We start from the raw sequence: 23,284 nt of genomic DNA on the forward strand, positions 1-23,284 counted from the left end.
CACACACACACACACACACACACACACACACACACACACACACACGTGAGCTCTGTTCCCTCTTCCTCACCCCCTCTCTACCTTGTGACTAACTGTTGACTTAGATAGAAGTGCTAAGGTAATCATTCCATGTCTTACCCCAACTCTTCCTTACAGTTTGGGTAGGGCAAAGGCATCCCAGAGAAACCTAGAAATTACTGCCTGTAAAGACCTCAGGTATTCTCATTAAGATCTGAGCTAGAGCTTAATTTTGCTAGGGGTGGGGTTGTGGGCAGAGTGAGGAGGCCAGATGTAGCACGGAACTTTATAGGTTCTGAAGTGCAGCGTCAACAATTCAGCCAGAAATAGCCAGGTTTTGTGGAAAGAGCAGTGGGTATGGAGGCCTGAGACCCGGGTTTGAGTCTTGTTAGTTATGGCTCTATTCCTATTATACACCACTCTGTGCCTCAGTTTCTTCATATGTAAAATAAGCAGATCATAGATTTGGAGCTGAAAGGGAGCTCAGAACAGTGTCAGAGTCTCTCTCTCTCTCTCTCTCTCTCTCTCTCTCTCTCTCTCTCTCTCTCTCTCTCTCTCTCTCTCTCTCTCTCTCTCCCTCCCTCCCTCCCTCCCTCTCTCTCCCTCCCCCCCTCCCTCTCCCCCCTCTCCTGTCTCTCTCTCTCTCTCTCTCTCTCTCTCTCTCTCTCTCTCTCTCTCTCTCTCTCTCTCTCTCTCATTTTGAAAATGGGAAAACTGAGTCATAGAGAGGTTAAATAATTTTCTCCAGGAAACAGAGCTAGTAAGTATCTAAGGCAGATCCTCTAGACTTCAGGCCTATCATATCACATTGCCTCTTTAAGATTTGAAGAGGTGATCTCTGGAGGCAGCTCAAAATCCTATAATCATAAAAACTTATAATAAATTCTTAAAACAGGGTTTTTGTGTGGAGGGGCAGTATGACTTTGTGGATAGCCTTTTGTACTTGAAGTAGAGAAGAACTGAGTTCAAATGTAGCCCCTGTCAGTAGCTGTGTGGCCATGGGCAAGTCAGTCCCTCTGAACCTCAGTTTTCTCATCTGTAAAGTGACAATAGTAAATGCCTTTACGGGGTTGTTGTGAGGCTCAAGTGAGATGATGTCTTAAGATGCTTTGCAAGCCTTAAAGGTTTTTGAGCAAGAGTGACGTGGTCAGCTGATACACCAAAGTGATTATTTTGGTAGCTACCTTATGAAGGATGGACTGAACTGGAGAGGAATTAGGCATCCAGGCTGAAGGTGACAAGAGCAAGAATTAATGTGACTGCATTGTCAATAGAGAGGAGCCAGTCAGCAAACATTTTTTGAGCACTTAACATGTGCCAGGCACTGTGCCAAGTGCTGGGTTTATGATGAAAGGGGGAAGATGGTCGTTGTCCTTGAAGAGCTCACACGGGTGAGTCGACATGCAAACAAATGTCTACAAGCAAGCGATACACAGGATAAGGAGGAAATGATCCGCGGAGGAAGGTACTAGAATTAAGAGAGTCTGGGGTTTCCTGTAGAAGGTGGGATTTTAGCTGGGACTTGAAGCCAGGAGGCAGTCTAGGAAGGGGAAAATGGCCAGTTAGGAGGTGGAGGATCTTGTGGGAGGAACAGTAAGGAGGATGGTGTCATTGGATCAAAGAGTATATGTGGGTATGTGTTTGGGTGAGAGTGGAAGGTGTAGAAAGACTGGAGGGGGCGGGGAAGGCTAGGTTAGGAAGGGCTTTGAGTGCCAAATGGGATTTTGCATTTGATCTGCGAGGTGATAAGGAACCACTGGAGTCACTGAGTAGGACCATGATATAGGTGGCCCTACACTTTAGCAAAATGCCTTTGGTGCCTGAGTGGAGGATGGGCTGGAGTAGGGAGGTACTTGTGGCAGGTAGGCTAACTGATAGGCTATTGCAGTAATCCGGGCATGGAGATGAGGGCCAGCACCTGTGTCATGGCAGTATCAGAGGACTGGAGACTTATTTGAGAGACGTTAAAAGGTGAAACTGACAGGTCTTAGCAACAGATTGGATAGAATGGTGAGAGATAGTGAGGAGTTGAGGATAACACATGGGTTACAAGCCTGAGGGACCGCTACAGTAATAGTGAAGTTTGGAAGGGGAGAGGGCCTGGGACAAAAGATAATGAAATCAGTTTTAGACACATTGAGTTTAGGATGTCTATGGAAGATCAGTTTAGAGATGTCTAAAGGGCAGTTGGAGATGAGAGAATGGGAAGTCGGCAGAAAGATTAAGGCTGGATAAGTAGATTTGAGAATTATCAGCGTAGAGATGGTAATTGAATCTATGGCGGCTAAAAACCCTCAAGTGAAATAGTATATAGAGAGTAGATGAGATGGCCTGGGACAGAGCTGTTTGAGGCATTCATGGTTAGCAGGCTTATCCTGGATAATTTAGCAAAGGAGACTAAGAGGGAGCAGTCCAATATAGAGCCAGGAGAGAGTGGTGTCCTAAAGACCTAGAGAGAAGAGGGTATCAAGCAGAAGAGAATGATTAATGGTGTCAAAAGCTGCAAAAAAGTCAAGAAAGATGAGGATTGAAAAGAGGTCATTAGATTTGCAAGAGATCATTGGTAACTTTGGAGAGAGCAGTTTTGGTTAAATGATGAGGTCAGAAGTCAGACTGTAAAGAGTTAAGAAAAGAGTAAGAGGAGAGGAAGTGGAGGTACCTATTATAGGTGACCTTCTCCAGGAGTTTAGCCACAAAAGGCAGAAGAGATATGATATGATAGTGGGGGGAAAGGAGAAAGTGAGGGTTTTTTGAGGATGAGGGAGATGAGGATGTTTGTAGGTAGCAGGGAAACAGTTGACTTGTTTATCCTTTGTTCCCGGAGAGTACCAACAATGTTAGGAGGGGGATGTCTTGACTTGCAAGAGACTTGGATTTAAGTGAGGCAGAGCTGTGCAATGTCATCAGCTTCACTCTCTCCTCCGAAGTCCTCGGAGTCCAGTGGCAAAACATAGGTCAGGTTGACTGGTGATGGCCCCAGCTAAGGTTTTTCCCTGTGTCTCAGTTTATCTGAGGCCATGCTCATTCGGTAATTAAAGGCTAGATAAGAATCAAGGCATGGTTTGCCTTTCCAAAAGAAACAGTCTGGGAGGGGAAGACCCTCAGAGTTTCTGGCCAGAAGGGAAGCAGTTGACAGGGAGAGACTGAAGATGAGTGAGAGAATGGGGATGATAGAGGGGTCAGTGTGCTGGAGGATGTGGGATGGGACGAGATTACTTGCTCATGCAGAGGGGTTGATCTTGTCAAGGAGAAACATTACCTTCTCATGTGAGATAGCATGAAAGTGGAAATAGTGGTAGAAGGCTTCTGGGTAATGTGAGATGAGAAGGATCTTAGAAGAGGAAGCTCTCACTGAATGGCCTTAGTTTTGGGTGGGGGTGGGAAACCATGGAAAGTTTGAGGAGGGATGAAAAGGTTAGAGAGAGCTGCTGCGGTGAGATAGTGAAATAATTAGTGAGATGCTGAAGGTTTGCCTAGTAGCAGTATAGCCCAGCTGAGGTCATTACATACCATAAATGTGTGGTGAACGCAGTCAGGATGGTTGCATGATTTTTTCCACTCATTCGGCAGCACATGTGTGGGAGCAAAGGCAGCCGATGGTGGGAGTGGTCAAAGGCTGAAGCTTTGAATAACACAATTACGATATGATATGATAAGGGACCAAGGACTCAAGAGAGGAGGCCTGTGTGGAGTTAAACTGTTTCAGCAAGGGGCCAAGATGAGGAAAGAAGAAGAGTGTAATCAAAGTAGTGTCTTTTGTAAAGAAGTTTACAGTCTCTTTAGGAAGACCAAGCAAGGAGGAGGCTAGGACATTCTGGACAGAATTAATGGTATGAATAAAGGCTTGGAAAAAGACTCAGCAAGAGACGCACGTTGAATTGGCTAGAGCTGAAGGGTCATAATTTTAAGAAATAAAAAGATGTCATAGAGGTACCTGGGTGCCAGCTGGCATAGGGCTTTAAATGTTAGCCATTGAAGTTTGCATTTGAAATGATAAGCAACAGGAAACCACTGCAAGGAAAAGTTAGAGGAAAGTGACATAATCAACTAATTCTATTTCATTCTTGCTCAGTCATTTCAGTCATGTCTGACTCTTTGTGACCCCATTTTGGGGGTTTTCTTGGCAAAGATGCTGGAGTGGTTTGCCATTTCCTTCTCCAACTCATTTTATGGATGAGGAAGCTGAGGCCAACAGGGTTAAGTGACTTGTCCAGGGTCATACAGCTAGTAAGTGTCTGAGGCCGGATTTGAACTCAGGAAGATGAGTCTTCCTGACTTCAAGCCTGGTTACCCAGCTGCCTCATTTCATTCTTACATACATTCTTACATACATTCTTACATACATCCTATACATATTTATTGAATATATGTGAGACACCATCCCTGGTGATGGAGATAGAAGACACAATCTCTGCTTCTAACCTAGTCAGGAAGATGACACTCATGCATGGAGCAGTTAAGAAACAATGCAAGATAATCTCTGTGTTAATAGGTATAGAGCAGTTGTGTCAAACTCACAGAGAGAGGAGGAGCCCACTCATTTGTACCTCAGGATTCCTGCAGGCCACATATTGATTTAGTTTTAAAATCTATTACCTATGTTTTATTGTATTTTAATTTATTTTGTTAAATATTTCCCAATTACATTTTTAGCCTGATTTGTGCTGCACTGGAAATGTGCTACAGATGGGGCAGTATGTTTGACCCTTGTGGTGTAGAGGATTGTCCTAACCCCAACTTCTACAAATATTTAGGGGGCAGCTGCACTTGTAATAGAATTGCTTTGAGGAATATGAGCACTTCATATGAGGTCGGTCTTATGTTTGCCTCATGGGCTTGTCTGTTAGGTCTTAGGGATATACACACACACACACATGTATATATATGAATATATGTGCATATGTATGTGTGTGTATATATATATAAAATATATGAATGATACAATAGGAAAGTAAGACAATTCCTTTTCTCAAGGAGCTCACAGTCTAATGTGGGAGACAGTACCTAGAAGTTTCAGCTTGCAAGTAAGATAGAAAGGCCCAGGGCTCCTTAGGGTATAGTGGCAAAACAGATAGTAATGCACCTTCTTTAGCATTATTAATTTAGTGTTTATTTCTTAGTCCCCCCCTTTTTTTGTTATTAATTCCACAATAATTGATTCTTTATTCTATAATGGCTTCTGTCCTTCCCATGCTATTGTGCTACTATGGGCTTGTGGGTTCTTAACCCCAGCTAACTAGGGTTAGCCCTTGTGACTGATCATAACTACACCTACCCACACCCCAAAAGCTCAGTGTTACCTCAGAGTCCTGTGCCTAGAGTAGAAGAGTTGTAACTCCCCATGGCAGTTACTTACCAATTCAGCATCAACATTCATTCTTCTCATCCTGCTGAGCCCTTAGTTCTCTAATTCCCCAGTAAATGAGTTTTCTGTCTTGTATCTCAATATTATTCAATATATAATATAGCCAATATATAACAAAATGAAGTTTTACTTAACCCATAGCATAGAAAGGATACTTAATAAGGATACAACACTTAGCTCCTTAATACTGAAATTAGCCTGATCAGCAGAGAAGAGGATGACAACTGGAGGTGGTTGGTGGGGGGAAGTTTGGGACATTTGAAGGGCTTGTTATGAATTTCGATGATGACAAAGCCACCTCAACATGGCTTGAGGCCACCAGGAAGCTGTATCAACATCTAGACAGTTTAAGCTTAAGCTCCTGGGGCCAATCAAGTCTTAGACAGATTCCTTGCTTCTTTGGAAAATAAATCACCCAACCTGCATCAGGGAGGGAGTATACTGTGGTATATATTGATCTTATCTCAGCAGAGGATGATGGAAAGGGGCTAGTAGAAGGGCATTAAAGATCAGGATGAGGAGAAATAGAGCCATGGTGAATGAGAGGCTTGGAGGAGGTAGTTGGGGAAGGATTAATAACTTCCCTGCATGGATACAGACTGCAAGCTCCATAAGGGAAGAAACCATCTTCTTTAAACCCATATCTTCAGATGCCCAACACCACAGTATTTTGCAGATGATAAACACTTTAAAATGTTTGATTCAATTGAATAATAATAGAATTGAAGAAGGCAGTTGGGAGTCAAGTTGAAAGCATGCATTAATGGTAGGTTGGAAGACTTTTGGTTAAGCAGAATTGTGTCACTAGAGACTGTAGATTTGAGCTGAATCATAAAGGAAACCAGAAATTCTAAGAATTAGAAGTTGTGAGGGAGGGCATTCCAGGTACTGGGCACAACCCATACAAAAGCACAGATTCAGGAGATGGGATTACCACTTAGAGCAAAAATCAAGCTAAGAAGTCATATACAAAGAATATTTGCTTATTGCAGGCTGGCTTGTGATTTGTGGAAGCCTCACAAGGTAAAGTATACAATATTAATATTGTATTTCATATTTTAAGAGACTTTACTATTTGGAAAGAACCTAACATGAGGAAGCATGGAGAAAGGCCAGCAGTAACCCATGTAACAAATTATCTTTCAAGGGCAGGATCCATCCTGGGATAAGGCAAACTCAGTCTTGGGTCATTCCATTCTATGTAAAGGATACAAGGATAGAAGGATACAAAGGATAAAGGAACAATACACTGCTAAAAAGAGCCTCTCTCTATACATGCATATGCATACACACACACACACACACACACACACACACACACACACACACACCACTTGACATTATATGCAGTGCTCTACATAGAGGTCCTTCACCTCTGTAAAGAGGCAGTTGAAAGTGCATTCTATGTGTCTGTTGTCTTTGGGGCCAAACTTGTTCTTCATGATTTTGCAGCATTTACCTTCAGTTATTTTGTAGTGGTTGTTCTTTTCATTTTTATTGATGTAGTCATTGTGTATATTGTTTCCCTGGCTCTGCCCACTACTTCACTTTTCATCAATTCATGTAAGTCTTTCCATTCTTTTTTTTTTCATGCTGTGAAAAACTAAGTATATTTCCCTTCATCTTATCCCACCCCCATTTATTCTATTCTCTCTTTTGACCCTGTCCCTCCTCAGAAGTGTTTGCTTCTGATTATCCCCTCCCCCAATCTGCCCTTCGCTCTATCATCCCCCTGCTCTCTTGTCCCCTCCCCCCCTTATTTTCCTGTAAGTCTTTCCATTCTTTTTCTGTATTAGTCATATTTTTTTTCCAGAGCAGAGTAATATTCCATTCCATTCATATACAGCAATTTGTTTAGTCTCTCCCTAGCTAATGATCATCAACTTTATTTCCAGTTCTTTGCTGCTATAAGATGTACTGCTATAAATATTCTGGTGTCTTTGTTGTCTTTCTGTTTGTCAAGGACCTACTTGGATACTTAAAGTGGAATTGGACCCTTTAGTCACTTGGCATCATTCCAAATTTCTCTCCATAATTGTTGTCCCAGTTCACAGCTCCATTAACAATTCATTAATGTTCTTGTATCTCCACAATCTCTCCAAAAAGGACGGTTGGTATTTTTTGTCATCGTTGCCAGCATGCCGGGTGTAACCACAACCTCAGGGTTGTTTTGATTTGTGTTTCTTGTTATTAGTAATTCGGAGCATTTTCATTTGGTTGTTAGTAGTATGCATTTCTCCTTTTGAGAACTGCTTTATTCATGTCCTTTGACCACTTATTTATCAAGGAATGACTTTTGTTCTTTTTTCTATTAGTTATCTATATATCTTGGATAGCTAACCTTTATAAAAGATATTTAATGCAAAGATGTTTTGCCGAGTTGTACCTTCTTATCATAGTCACATTAATTTTGTTTGTATAAAAGCATTTCAATTTAATTTCATAAAAATTATTTTATCTTTTATAGTTGTCTCAATCCCTCATTTAGTTGAGAATTCATCTCTTCCTCAGAGCTGTGAAAGGTGTACAATCCACTTCTCTTCCATTTATTTAATGCTATGATCTTTAATATTCAGGTCATGTATCCATTTTGAATTTATTGTGGAATATCATGTGAGGTGGTAGTTTAATTTCTGCTAGACTGCTTTCTTGTTTTCCCAGATTCTTATTACATAGAAAGTTCTTTAACCTAGGTTATTTATGTTTTGTGGCTCCATTCTTTATGATTTTCCTTTGTTTGGTCTATTCCATTGATTTACATTTAAATTTTTTGACCAGTACCAAATGGCTTTGATTTCTGCTTTATAATATAGTTTGAGGTCTAGAAGGGCCACCCTCCTTCATTTCTACTTTCCCCCCTCATTATTTTACTTGATATTCTAGATCTTCTGTTCCTCCAGATTAATTTTATTATTATTTTATCTAGCTCTGGTAGTTTGAATGGTATAAAATGAAATCTCCAAATTAACTTTGGTCCTATTATCATTTTTTATTTTATTGGCATGTCTCAACCATGAGGACTAAAATATCCCTTCAGCTATTATCTTGTCCTTTATTGTTTTACAGGACATTTAGGAGGGTGGGGGGAACAGAAGAAGGGATAGCGTAAAAACTTTATTGCACATTGCTGCTGTAAATTTTGAAGCACTGCTGTCAACACGCTGAGGCTTTGACAGTTACTTTTAAAAATTTTATTTTGTTACACAACGTATGTGTCTTAGCAGTATAATGATTTAAAAATTAAATTGCGTCCACTTTAAATCCTTTACACTTACCATATTTTTTTCTATAAATGCTCTTTTTTCATTCTCAGTGACAGCAATATCGATAGCAGTCCTACCCAACTAAGGGGGCAGATGGATGGCGCAGTGGATACAGCCCAGCGCCTGGAGTTAGAAGTCTTGAATTCAGATCTGACCCAATTACACTTACTACCTGTGTGACTCTGGGCAAGTCACTTAACCCTGTTTGCCTCAGTTTCCTCATCTGCAAAATTACCCGGAGGAGGAAATGGCAAACCATTCCAGCATCTTTGCCAGCGAGACCTCAAACGGGGCTGTGAAGAGTCAGACATGATTGAAAAATGATTGAACAACAACTCACTAAGGTAAAGCATTGAAATATTTTTTGTTTAGAGGTAAGATTATGCAGTATACTTTCACCAAGCCTCTTTGGCAGAGTAATTCAGTACCTGAGTTTTATTTCAGAGCCACACCATTGCAGAGCGAGAAATTATAGTGATGTAAATGTATCACACCATAGCCTAAATATCCTTTGATTTTAAAACTGATCAATTAAAAAGTATTACTAAAATTAAATATCCCTCTCACCACTGCCCTCCTCCCCCACTGAGCAAGTAAAATAAAAAAACAAGTCCTTAATTCATAGCTGCGGTCTGGCAAAACAGATTTCCACAGTGGCCATATCCAAAACATGTATATCTCTGCATTTATACCTCTCTGTCGGGTGATGAATGGCGTGTTTCATCTTTATTCCTTTGGATTTATTAATTATTGTTACGTTGATCAGAATTCTAAAGTCTTTAAAAGTTGTTTTTATCTATAATGCTATTGTTTTATAAATTGTTCTGATCACTTTACTCTGCATCAATTCATAGAAGTCTATTGTTTCCTCTGAAACAGTCCATTTAATCATTTCTTATGTCACAGTAATATTTCTTACATCAGTACACCACTATTTGTTTCCATGAGAAGAGCCACTGTAAATATTTTTGTGCATATATATGCTTTCCCTTTTCTTTTGATTTCATTAAGGCATAGGCCTAGATGGATCAAAAGAGTATGTACATTTGAATAATTATTTGGACATAATTCCAAATTGCTCTCTAGAATGGCCAGACCAGTTCATAACTTTGCCAACAGTGTACTAATGTACCTGTTTTCCCATAGCTCCTCCAAGATCTGTCATTTTTCTGTTTTGTCATCTTTGCTAGTCTTAATGTCTCAAGACTAGAACTTCAGAGGTGCTTGGATTTCTTACTTTGAAAACTATCTGTTTTGACCATATATCTATTGAGGAATAGCTCTTAGTCTTAGAATTTGAATCAGTTCTATATCTATATCTCTCTCTCTATATATGTGTGTGTGTGTGTGTGTGTGTATGTGTGTATGTGTGTATTGGTTATGGGACCTTTATCAGAGAAACATGCTGCAAAGATTCTCCCCCCGCCCAGTTTCCCATTTTCCTTCTAATTTTTACTTCATTAAATCTGTGTAAAAACTTTTAAAAATTTACATAATCAAAATTATCCATTTTATTTTGTGTAGCCCTCTCTATCACACGATTAATCCTAAACTCTTTCTCTATCCATAGATCTGAAAGGTAATTTCTTGCTTCTCTATGATGTAATCTTTTGCATCTAGATCATATATCCTTTTAAAGCTTATCTTGGTATATGTTTTAAGGTATTGGTCTAAACCTAAGTTTTGCTTGATTTCTGTCTACTTTTTGCATAAGTGTTTGTCAGTGAGTCCTCCCCCTAGTAACTGGGGTCTTTGGGTTTATTAAAGACTATGCTATTCTGTTTTCTTCTGTATGCTGTGTATCTGTTCTGCAAGTTAACCTCTCTTTTTAGTCAGTACCAAACCATTTTACAGATTCCTGCTTTACAGTATGGTTTGGGATCTGGTATTGACAGACCCTAACCCTTTTATTTCCCACTTTAAAACATTATTACCCTTGAGATACCTTTCTTGACTTCTTATGAATTTCATTATTATTTTTCTAAATCTACAAACAAATAAATTAATTTAGGTAGTATTGTCATTTTTATTATATTGGCTTGACCTACCTATGAGCAATGAATATTTCTTGAATTATTTACATCTATATTTCTTTAAAGAGTGTTTTATAGTTGGATTAATATAGTTTTTGGATGAATCTTGGTAGCTGCATTCCCAAATAGTTTAATAGCCTCTTTCTAGTGCTTTCTGCTTGTTTCATTAGTTATTTATAATAAGAATGCTAATGACTTGTGTGGATTTATTTTATATCCTACAATTTTGTTGAAATTAATTTTTAGTTGATTTCCTAGGATTCTCTAAGCATACTATCATACTATCTGAAATATTACATATCCTTTGGTAGATTGACTCCTTGATATTTCATGGATTTTGTAGTTATTTTGAATAGAACTTAACTTTCTCTTGTTGATTCCTGGATTTTGTTATTATATAGAAATGGTAATGATTTTTGTTGATCTCTTTTGTAGCCTGCAACTGCTGTAGCTAATAGGAGCTACTAAGCAAGCCATCTTGGCATTAGCAGATAGGGATAGTTTTGTATCCTCTTTCTCTATTACTGCTACTACTAGCATTCCCAGAACTATATCAAATAATAGTGGGGAAAGAAGACACTGGTTTTATTAATGTATTTACTGAGATAACTTTTGCTCTATGCTTAATTGCACATAATTCTTGCTTTTGGTTTTAAATATTTTTAAAAAATAGTATGAATAGAATTTACCTCTGTGCTTATATTTTGTGGGGGGGTTTAGCATAAATGAATGTTGTACTTTGTCAAAGGCTTTTTTCCCTCCCTGTATCTAATGAGAGAAGCATATGGTTTTGAATGTTCTTGTTTTTAATATGATTGTTTGTTTTCCTAATGTTGAATCATCCTTGCTTTCCTGGTATCAATCAAATTTAGTCGTAATGAATGATTTCTTAGATAAATTACTGTAGTCTATTTAGATAGGATTTTATTTACAATATTTGAATCAATATTCATTAATGCTATTGGTCTATAGTACTATCTTTGCTTTTGCTTCAGGTTTTAGGACAATGTTAGTCTCATAAAAGGACTTTGGTAGAATGATTTTTCTCTCAGTTTTTGAGAATAATTTGTATAGTATAGGTATTAGTTGTTAAATGTTTGATAGAATTTTCCTATAAATACATCAGGACCAGGAGTTTGGCAGTTCTTTATAGATAGTACTATTTCCTTTAATGAAATTGAGTTATTTAAGATCTCTAGCCTGTATTTTGTTAAGCAGGTATTTTATAATTTTGAGGGCAATCTATTTATGTGTGTGTGTGTGTGTGTGTGTGTGTGTGTGTGTGTGTGTGTGTGTATTCTTAGTTTTGTTGGAATATAACTGTCCATAGTAGGTTTTAAGAATTTTCTGGATTTGTAGTGATTTTATCTTGTTCAATTTTTTGTCAATTTGATTTTCTGCCTACTTCTTTTTAATTATTTTGGCTAAAGGCTTATAAGTTTTGTTAGCTTAAAAATAGCTTTCAGTTATATTTACCAGTTCAGTGGTCTTTTTGATTTTTGTTTTATCCTTTTTTACTTAATTTTTAAAGTGGTCTATTTTTGTTCCTGTCTTGGACTTTTTTTATTCATTGGGTTTCTAATTTTTTAACAAAGCATATTCAGTTCATTGATCATCTCTTTTTCTATGTTGTTAAACTATGTTTTAGGAGTATATTTTTTCCTCTAAGGATTGCTTTAGCTGGGTACTACAATTTTTGGTATACTGTCTCATCATATCTTTTACATAATTATTGTTTCTATCATTTGTTCTTTGACAGATTTCTTATTTAGGATTTTGTTATTGAGTCATCTTTTAGGCTTGTCTTTTGTTTATGCTCCCTGAATTGATTAGAACTTTTATTGCATTATGTTCTTTAAAGGATGTGTTTAGCATTTCTATTTTTTTCTTTCCATTTATTTGTAATTTCTTTGTGCCTTGATCAGTTGGCTGTTTTTTTTTTGTAAAAGTGAGATATGTGTGTGTGTGTGTGTGTGTGTGTGTGTGCATGCATGTGTGTGTGTATACTTTAGTGGCTTCATTCAGAAGGCACTGAAGCCTTTCAGTTCCAATTTCTTCAAATATTTTTTCAGTTCTATGTTATCCTTTGTGTTTAATCTGTTAGATTTGTCCAATTCTTTAAAACAATTCACCTTATTTTTATTGATGCCTTTTATTTCTACAACTTATTAATTTCTAAAATATTCCCTGAGCCCCCACTTGGTAAGCCATGACTTGTAACAAAGATTTTTTTTAAAAAGTAGTTTAGAAAAACTAAGAAATACAATGACTTTCTGATAATATACATAATACTTAACACTCATAGTGCTCCTATTATAATAAGGGAAAATATATACATTTTCTTACTTCTTCAGGGCCAAGTTCAGATATTGTAATTAGTAATTGTTCTTTTTATTTACATTTTTGTAGTCATTGTGTATGTTGCTTTCCTAGTTTTACTTGCTTTACTCTGTAATAATTCACATCTTACCATGTTTCTCTGAATTCTTCACATTTATTATGGTAAAGGAAGATTCCTTTCCATTAATGTTTCACAATTTGTTTAGCCATGCCCCAGGCAATGAGCATCTACTTTTTTCCCCAGTTCTTTTCCTACCACAAAAATTACTGCTGTGAATATATATATATATATATATATATATATGCATATATATATATATATATATATATATATATATATATATATATATATATATTTAGGCAATTGGGGTTAAGTGACTTGCCTAGGGTCACACAGCTAGTAAGTGTCAAGTGTTTTGGTCTGAGGCCGGATTTGAACTCAGGCACTCCTGACTTCAGGGCCGGTGCTCTATCCACTGCACCACCTAGCTTCCCCTGCTATGAATATTTTGGTGTACACAGAACCTTTCCTTCTGCCTTTGATTTCCTTATAGTATATATGTAGCAGTGGGATCTTTGGTCAACGGGTATATTTTAGGTATTTTTTAAAAAATCGTAATTGCAAAATGCTTTCCAGAATAGTTGGGCTAATTCATAGTTCCATCAGATGTGTTACTATTTTCCTGTAGCCTCTCAAACACTATTTCTATCTTCTTTACCATTTTTCTGGGTATTATTGTCTAGTAATCCAATTCCCTTCTTATTCTAATCCAAGTTTCCCTTCTTATCCTAGTTGCATTGCTTTTGTTTGTGCAAAAAGATTTAGATTTAGATAATCAAAATTATTTATTTTATCCTCTCATAGAGAGAAGTAGTAGAGGTTTTATAAAAACCAGTGTAAAGATTGTGGGCAAAATTTATGCATCAAGTAAAATTATCTCGGGTTCATTCAAACATGAAAAGGGAAGAGGGACCACAAAAAGAAGAACAATGGAAAAATTTTGAAAAAAGACACAAAAAACATTTAATTAAGAGTTTTCTCCATCAAGCAGAGTAAAACTAGCACATTTGAATCTCGAAGTCATAGTCACATATGTGTTTATAGAGGAGGTAGAAATGGTACACTAAAGAAAGCAAAGATGGGAAAGGTAGCTAAAATTGGATCAAATGTATATTCAAGGTATTCCAAATGTCTTAGTGCAGCTTTAAGCTGTTAAAATTATCAAAGCTATTAAAGCTTAAAGGTGTACTAAGACTTTTGGAATACTCTGTAGAGGACATACTTTCTGGAGCAATATAATTCTGACCCTGTTGGCAGACAACAGATACAAGGTATCTGAAAGAGGGGGAAAATACCAAAGATGTGGAAGAAGTCTTGGACAATTAATAATGAAAAAAGGTTTCCAGGAGAACAGTAACTATACATCAAGAATGCCAACTCTCCCATGTATACAAAATCTGTATGAGAATCATCTATACATGAATAGAGAGCATCCTTGATGAGAGAATCAGGGAATAACCAGGCTTCTAAAATCACTTATGAACTATACCTTTACTATTTTGCAATTAACTGGAAGATATAGGGAATATAGGATCTTCCTGCGCTTGTTTGTTGATTATGAAAAAGCATTTGGTTCAATAGAAAATGATGCCTTGCAAGACACTATTACAAGCTGTCTCTCATTTATATATTAAAATCCTCTAAGATTCCTTGAAATTTATGTCAACAGAAATAATCTTGTTCAATGACTCTTTGATAGTAAAGACCAAATAATGCCTGGGAGAAGTCTGTTCCCCAAAGACATTTGCTGCCCTTGTTATGGAGGAAATCCAGTCCAGCGTCCAGATAGAAAAAGGATTCTCTATAGCGTGGTCACCTCGATGATCTAACTTGGGGATTATGTGTTGATTGTCTCAAGCCCTAGAACATCTCAGAGCCTCCTACAAAAGATCTGTAATTACTCAAAGGAATCTGGCCTGTCCAAACACTTAGGAAATACTATGTGGATAAAAAAATGTCCTTTGCCTAGATTTCAACATGAATTTGGTTGGATATCCTATAGACCTTGTATGTATCTCAGGGACAAACAGTATACAGATGGACAAGTAGTTGGACCCAGAATTGATTAGGAGGAGAGGATTCTGGATTGCTTTTGGGAAATTACAAGGCTCTTTATTGACTCTATACTTCTCACGAAAGTGAAGGCCCATTTCCCACATTATAACTCTTTACTGGTATTGCTATATGGCAGTGAGATGTAGAATACCATTTTCTCCAAAGAACTAAAGATGATAATTATGAAAAGGGCTACTGAGAGGTGTATGGTAGACATAAACAGGCTGTAACACATATCAAGGAACCCTAAGGAGTATCAGGAGCAAAGGACAATTCTCAAGAAACTGTAATATAAAATCAGAGAGGGGTTGGTCATGTGGCAAGAGCAAGTGATGATAGATTGACAGCTAGAATGCCCCAAAGGTACCCTTGCCATACTGGGATAAAGAGAGCAAGGGCTCCAGCATGTTGGATGGCTCCCTTGTGGCAAACTTTTGGAAGAACATTGACAGAAGTTACATAAAGATATAAATGGGCTGCAGTCTGTATGTTAGAAGAAACTCCCAAATTGAGGTCACAAATACTTTTGACCGTTTTGGATATGAGTAACTTTCATGATCTCTTCTGTTCTCTGTGAGATTAAGAATTCCACCCTAGCCATAGTTGTAAAAAGTATCTGATCCCTTTTTCTGCTAATTTTTAAAAATGATGTGGCCTTTTTAGACCAGATATTTATTTTGAGCTTATTGAAATATATAACATGTTGGATTGAATCTATGCAACAAGGCCGTAGGGGTAGCTACACTGATGTGTAGCCTACATGGGGCGGTCACCTCTCAGACTGCTACTTGGCTTGTTAGTTATCGTGTTCATTCCCATCATCTCAAACTCTAAGATGATCCACGGTATGGATATTTCTTTATTAGTTATTACAATTGTAACATCATATCAATTAAGTCTGAGCCCCTATTCCAGTTTATGACATTTTATTTATTTAGTAAACTGGAGAAAACATTTTTCTTCGTAAGTATTTGGCTCATCTCTTGCTCCATTTATAGGTATGTGAGTGTGTGTGTCTAGCTATATATTTATATAAGTATATATTGATATGAAATCTTATATGTAATATAAAATATATAAATATATTATAATTAATATATCACAGAAATGTTAATGTCATATAAATATATTGTACAAAATATAGAAATCTAATATAATAATAATAATATGTGAAATTTATAAAATTATATGTAGTTCAGATTACATGCATACACACACACATAAATAATCTGCACTGTTTGTCCCAGATGTACATACATACCTATATCTCAAACCCCCAATCTCCTAGACTGCTTAAATAAATATCAAGGTTACTACTTATTAACACGAACAATAAGACCAAGACAAATAATTATTTACCATGTTTCAGCTGGGAAATAGATACCAAAGTCACCTTTAACTATCACTAAAGTAAATAACTTCTCTTTAATTCTGGAAACATAGGTCTCAACGTTCAGATTGATCAGGATACCAGCAAAAGTTTCTTAATGTCTTCTTCAAGACATTAAAAGGTTGAAACATCGCTCAGGAAAGAAGCTCTCTTCCATCGGCTTCTCTCTGTACCTTACTCAGCCTTCAGTTACCCTAGGTAATAGTCCAGAATGACAGTCAAACCTCCAGCCTCCCAGGTTTCTGTTGCCTGCTGAAGGCAGAGTGATGCCATCTACGGTTTCTGTGAGGGAGCCTTCATTGCCACCACATTGCTGGCATGTCCCCCTGTGGCCTTTTTCTTGTATAAAGGAGCTCTTGCTCAAGTGGGTTTATGTTCTTAGGATTGTCCCAGTACTGAGCGGTTAAATTCAGTCTTTGCTGATTCTTACTTACATAGTCTGTATCACTGATTCATCCATTTTTTAAACCAATTCCAAATAATTTGGTTGTCTTTTATACTACTTGTTTTCTTACTCTCTCCACTTCCTTGAGCAATTAATCCCCATTTGTCACATCAAGTATTTTCTGAATTAATGATTCCCATTCCCACTTCCCCTTCTTATTTTAATTAAAATAACAAGCACAAACATTCACATAGAGAGAAGTATAAGAAAATAGCTTGTATAATGACTATGAACTTATGTACAATTTTTTTAAAGGAACTGTATATATTAAATTTAACAAGGTAGTAACAAGTCTGTCTTGTTTGTATCTCCTTTTACATTTTTTTGGGGGGGGATTTTTTTATATGCATCTTTAAAGATGTTTTAATGATGCTCATCCCCTGCCCCCTTCTTATTTACCTGTGACTAACTTACTGTCCCAGGGCAGGAGTGACCTCAAGAATAAGAGTACTCACCTATGTAGATACCATTGGATGGGATGGAGCGAGATTGCTCTCACCACTTGTTTTCACGTCTCCCCTACCTGTACTTCTTATTTCTAGTGGGTCTTCTTCATCCCTATGCCCTCTAATTCTTTTAATAGGTTTCTTTCTATTTCCCTCTGCTGGGGGAGTCCCTAACTGCCTGCAGAGGGTAAGCCTGGCCCCTGTCAGAGACAAGATAAGCTTGTGAGCCTGAGGGACCTCAGTCCCGCCCTGTAGGTGCCATCTGAATGTGAGGTTGCTCCAGCCCGAGATCTGTCCTGTGGTTCTTACTCTCTCCTCCTGCTGTATCTCCTGCCTCGGAGATGCTTTGGGGGCAGTGTCCCAGAGGCCTCCATATGGGAGTGGCTTGGGTTGTGTCTGGGCCCCTCCTGTAAGCCACCCTCCTGGTGCTTGGTTTCTGTATATTCTGATTGCTTCTGACTGCCTCCAGCCCCCTTCTGGCTAGTGCTAGGCCTCCTCCAAAATAATCATTCCTAGACAGGTGACACTCCCCAAAGAGAAGAATATACTTGGGGAGTTAGTTTACCTCCTATATCTCGAGAACAGAAGGCACATGGTATGTCTGTTGCCTAAGAAACTGCTGCTGCCCGGGCACCTGCCAGTGTTCACCTATTCTGCCCAGAGAACCCTGCAGAAGGAGGAGCCCTTCATCTGGTCTGACTGCCACCACCACGGCGTCCCTGGCTGCCTTCAGCGCCTGATTCAGGGGTCTCTGGTAAATGGTGCGAGTGAATGATCTCACGTATGAAATCGAGCCTATTCTCACCTCTTCCCAATTTGGACACGCAGCCTATCGGATGGAGGAAGAAAAAGAGGTCCAAACCAAGAGATGAGGTTTAAACACAAGAGGGAATTGAAGTGCATAGGTTACTGATTCAGAGAAAAGATAATTTAATTATGAAACAAGGCCTTCCTTATGACTGGGGTTCACAGGCCAGGTTTATGGAGTTTGTAGTGGTGGTGGACAACGTTCTCTTCCTTTATAAGAACAGTAATCAGACACCGGTTCAGCAATTATATTAAATGTAGTCAATGCAATGGATTCGATTTGTAGACGGGTAAGTATTTGTATTTTTTTTGACTGGGATTGAGATCTGGAGCCAAGGACATTTCCTTAGCACCGACAGCATAGAGCAGCTTCTGGAAGATTACAGCAAGCAGAAACATGAACCTTTATCCCTGTTTGAAGCATGACTCTGCTCAACTTTTCATAAACCATTCCTTCCCTGAAGTTCTTGGGCTTTCCTACCTAGAAGGAATGTTCACCTCCTCTGGGGTCCAGAGTTAGTGTTTTCTTTGGGGATAGCTTGCCTTTTTCTGCTCATAATGTGGCTCAAGGGCTGGGCTGTAATTTTGGTACGTGGCGTGATAGTGAATTTTGCATCTGTGGGCAAAGCAACTGCATCATGAAGAATTCCTACTTCCAGGCAGCTGAATTCAGCAACTGCGTTTGCAACCATTTCTATTGCACGGTCTCTGCGAAGGGATCTTGTCTGAGTACTCTTCCAATCTCACAAACATCCGCCCTGGAGAAACGGTGGGAACCAGGTGGTGACAGATATTGAGGAGTGTAACTGTGGCTCCCTGAAGCTCTGTGAAAAAGATCCCTGTTGTCAAGCCAACTGCACGGTAAGTTTGGACGCAGAGTGTGTTTTGGGATCTTGGTGCAAACACTGCAAGATTGTATCATCAAGGAGGTTTTGCCGAGAGGCAGCAAATGAACGCGACCTTCCTGAATGGTGCAGTGGAAACTCTCAAGAGTCTACCCGCAGATGTCTACCTGCAAGATGGGACGCCACACGCAGAGAAGAAGGTCAGTGCTACCCATGTCAATGCAACAACCACGATGCCCACTGTGAAAAGGATTTTGGCCATGGGTGAAAGAGTGGGCTGTTGAGCTGCTACCAAGTGAACGGCCAAGGCAACCGGTTTGACCGCTGTGCTATCCGAGATTCTGCACATGTAAAATGTGCCACCGTTGCTGTTTTAAGTGGAAGAGTTCATCGTGAGAAGGTGAAAACTTTTCCTTCTCTTCAAAAGCATTTGATTTTACTACAAATGTATATGAATGGAGCCACATGCTGGGATGCTAATGATCTGAGCACAGGTCTGGCTGATGTGGGTGAAGTGAAGGATGGCACAATGTGTGCCCCAGGCAAGTTCTATTTCCTTAGGCACTGTGCCAGTTTGTCCCTCCTGAAGTAGGCTTACACACCTGAGATGTGCACCCATGAAGGTCTGCAATAATAAAAAATCATTGCCACTGTAGGTAAGGCTGGGCCCCTCCCAAATGCCAATTCCCTAAGTTTGGAGGAAGTCTTGACAGTGGTCCTGCCCTAGTGGAAATGTCCTCTTATAAGTTATTATGTTCCTGGCTGTGAGTGCCAGAATTGTATTTTTCTGTGTATGTGCTTTCAAGATCAGGCATGATCCAGATAAGACTAGAAAAATGTACTTTAACTTTTGTTTTATTATGGTTTTGTCTTATGGAAAGAGAAAAGTTAGGAAATGGCTAAGAGAAGTGATCACAGGACTGCCAAAGTGATCCCTTCCCCTCATCCTACTGGTGTCAATTAACTGCAACCTAAAAATAATTCCCAGCATCTTTATCTTGATTATTCAGAGTTATAAAGCATGAAATAAAACTTCATTGTGCCTGGAACTAGATACAGTGCCTTTAGGTTTTGAGCTGACTCTGGAGACCCTGCCCTGGGAATAATTCTTTTCCCACCCATTTAATGATATTTTATCTTTTTATGTTAAGATAGTTTTGAACATTCATTTTTAGAGGTTTTTGAGTTCCAAATTTTTCTCCCTTCCCTCCCCCCTCTCCAAGACAGCAAGCAATCTGATATAGGTTATAGATGTACAATCACTTCAAACATATTTCCACATTAGTCATGTTGTAAAAAAGAATCAGAACAAGAGAAAAACCGCAGGAAAGAAAAAACAAAAAAAAAGTGAAAATAATGTGCTTTAATCTGTATTCAGATTGTAGTTCTTCCTCTAGGTGTGGTTAGCATTTTCCATCATGGAGTCTTTTGGAATTGTCTTGGATCACTGTATTGCTGAGAAGAGCTAAGTCTATCACAGTTGATTATTGTACAATACTGCTGTTACTGTGTTCTGATTCTACTCACTTCACTCAGCATCAGTTCATATAAATCTTTCCAGGTTTTTCTGAAGTCTACCTGTTCATCATTTTTATAACACAATCCATTACATTCATATACCACAGCTTGTTCAGCCATTCCCCAGTTGATGGGCATCCCCTCAATTTCTAATTCTTTGCCCCCACAAAAAGAGCTGCTATAAATATTTTTGTACAGGTGGGCCCTTTCCTGGGAATAATTCTTAACCCATAATGTTCTTACCCACGGTGACTCTAACTGAACCCAATGCCGAATTTGCTGGTTAGAAATCCCTCTGGCTTAGCGCAGTGCCTGACATAGAATAGGTGCTTAATGAATTTGGATTGATGGATTATTTTTGCTTTAGCACAGAAGAATACCAGCAGTGTTTTGTTTCTGTTTTGTTTTCAAGTGTCAAAGCTCTTGTTTAAAGTGAACTTTGAATATTTAAAATTGCTTTTGCTTTGCACACGTTTGCATCATTTTAAAACACCTAGTCTTTTCCTACAGTACAATTAAGACAGGATCCTTACTCAGACTGGGCCTTAGCTGCAGTCTACTCAATCATCTAATAGACTCTTACAGCATTGTTTTCATTTGCTAGCAAGGATGAGTTTTAGGTGTGATTTAAGGGGCAGAATTACGTAGTGGACAGACGTTGATGCTCGATGTTCAGACCTGAGTTTAACTCCAAGTTGAACACATACTGGCTATACAACCTAGGCAAGTGCCTTAACTTGGCACTCCCAGGCTCGAAGATTGCAATACAGTTGGGAGTCTGCATTCGTAGAGTTTCCTCTTGGGGAATTCCCTACACTAATGAAATAGTAGGACTGGACCACTCTATTCCTCATGCTCCAGTCGAAAAAGAAGAAAATGGAAAATCTCCCTTTACAGCTTCCTAAGGCGTTCTATCAGCATGATGTAATATCAAGAATGCTGTGCCAGGACTGAGAAGTTCTGGGTTTGAGTTCCTCCTGTTCATCATTAGCTTTGTGACTTTGGGCAAGTCATTTCAAGTTGGAGTCTCAGTTTCTTTATCTAAAATGGGGGTGTTATTTAGATGAAGGAAGCCACTCTGGCTCTGAAGGCAGAGGGCTTGGGTTCAAATCCCATCACTGATCCTTTCTACGTCACTTCTGGCAAGCCATTTAAACCTCCTTGGGCCCTCAGTGGGTCTAGTAGGCCTCTGAGGTCCCTCCCTACTGTATAGTCCTAGTATGTTCTCTTTTCCCTGGATTTTCATGACACTGCTTTGTCATGGTTCTCTTTTCACCTGTTTGACTACTCATTCTCCTTTTCAGGAGTCATCCCTGTCCCACTCTTTATTTCTGGGTATAGCCCAAGTCTCTGTTCTGAGCTCTCTCCTCTCTTTTCTTTTCTCTCTCAGGTCTGATCTCATCAGTTTCCATGGATTCAACTGTCATCACTATGAAGATGATTCCTAAGTCGTCCTCTCCCTCCTGAGCTCTCTAGTCTTTCATTACCAACTGACTGCTGGACCTCTGCACTTAGATATGCCATGGGTATCTCAAAAATCACATGCACCAAACTGAACTCATTAGAACTACCCCTCCTTCTCACTTTATAATTTCTGTTTAAGGAAATAACTTCCCCTCCACCCCACCTCCATTCATGTTTCAATTTGCATTCAGGGTTCTGCCCCTTTTTGTTTTTTTAAATTTGTTTTTCTGAATTTAACCAAAAAAAATGAAATAAAGCATTTCCAAATGCATAACAGAACAGAAAAAGAAGATTATACATGAAACTGCTATGTAGTTTGCTTTTCTTTTAAAATCTATAATAAATTCAACATGTAACTTTCTTTTTTTTTTTTGGCTTTTAGGCAATTGGGGTTAAGTGACTTGTCCAAGGTCACACAGCTAGTAAGTGTCGAGTGTTGGGTCTGAGGCCGGTTTTGAACTCAGGTCCTCCTGACTTCAGGGCCCGTGCTCTATCCACTGTACCACCTAGCTGCCCCCTCAACATGTAACTTTCAAAGCTCTCCTGCTTGTCTGTGTTTCTTGCTTGCTCTATATCTGCTCTCTTCTGTGCCTTTAAAAAATGCTTTACCATGGAGAAAAAAGTATATCCCTTTCTATCCCCATTCAATTTTCTCCAGAGGTCTACCATATCTAACTTTTCTAATATTCTATTCACCTCCTTAACTTCTTTCTTGTTTAATTTGTGGTTATATTTATCTAGTTCAGAGAGGGGGAGGTTGAGGTCCCCCACTAGTATAGTTTTGTTGTCTATTTCTTCCTGTAAGTCCCTGAACTTCTCCTCTAAGAATCTGGATGCTGTACCACTTGATGCATATATATTTAGTATTAATATTGCTTCATTGTCTATGGTACTTTTTAGCAAGATGTAGTTTCCTTCCTTATTTCTTTTAATTAGGTCTATTTTTGTTTTTACTTTGTCTGAGATCAGAATTACTACCCCTATTTTAAAAAATTCCCATTGAAGCATAATAGATTCTGCTCCAGTCCCTTACTTTTACTCTGTGTATGTGTCCCTCTGTTTCAAATGTATTTCCTGTAAACAACATATTATAGGATTATGGTTTTTAATCCATTCTGTTATCCACTTCTGTTTTATGGGAGAGTTCATCTCATTCACATTCACAGTTATGATTACTATCTGTGTGTTTCTCTCCATCCTATTTCCCCCATTTATGCTTTTCTTTCTCTCTTTA

At 38.6% G+C, this 23,284-nt stretch overlaps 1 pseudogene; it reads left to right on the forward strand.

Annotated features, from left to right (window-relative positions):
• The first annotated feature begins 1,379 nt into the window (after window positions 1-1,379).
• Window positions 1,380-19,336, forward strand: LOC110208490 (disintegrin and metalloproteinase domain-containing protein 21-like; annotated as a pseudogene).
• The last annotated feature ends 3,948 nt before the right edge of the window (window positions 19,337-23,284 follow it).

The sequence above is a fragment of the Phascolarctos cinereus genome, unplaced genomic scaffold (assembly GCF_003287225.1).
Source record: "Phascolarctos cinereus isolate Bilbo 61053 unplaced genomic scaffold, phaCin_HiC Scaffold_3;HRSCAF=262, whole genome shotgun sequence".
In the NCBI taxonomy this organism is placed as follows: Eukaryota; Metazoa; Chordata; class Mammalia; order Diprotodontia; family Phascolarctidae; genus Phascolarctos; species Phascolarctos cinereus.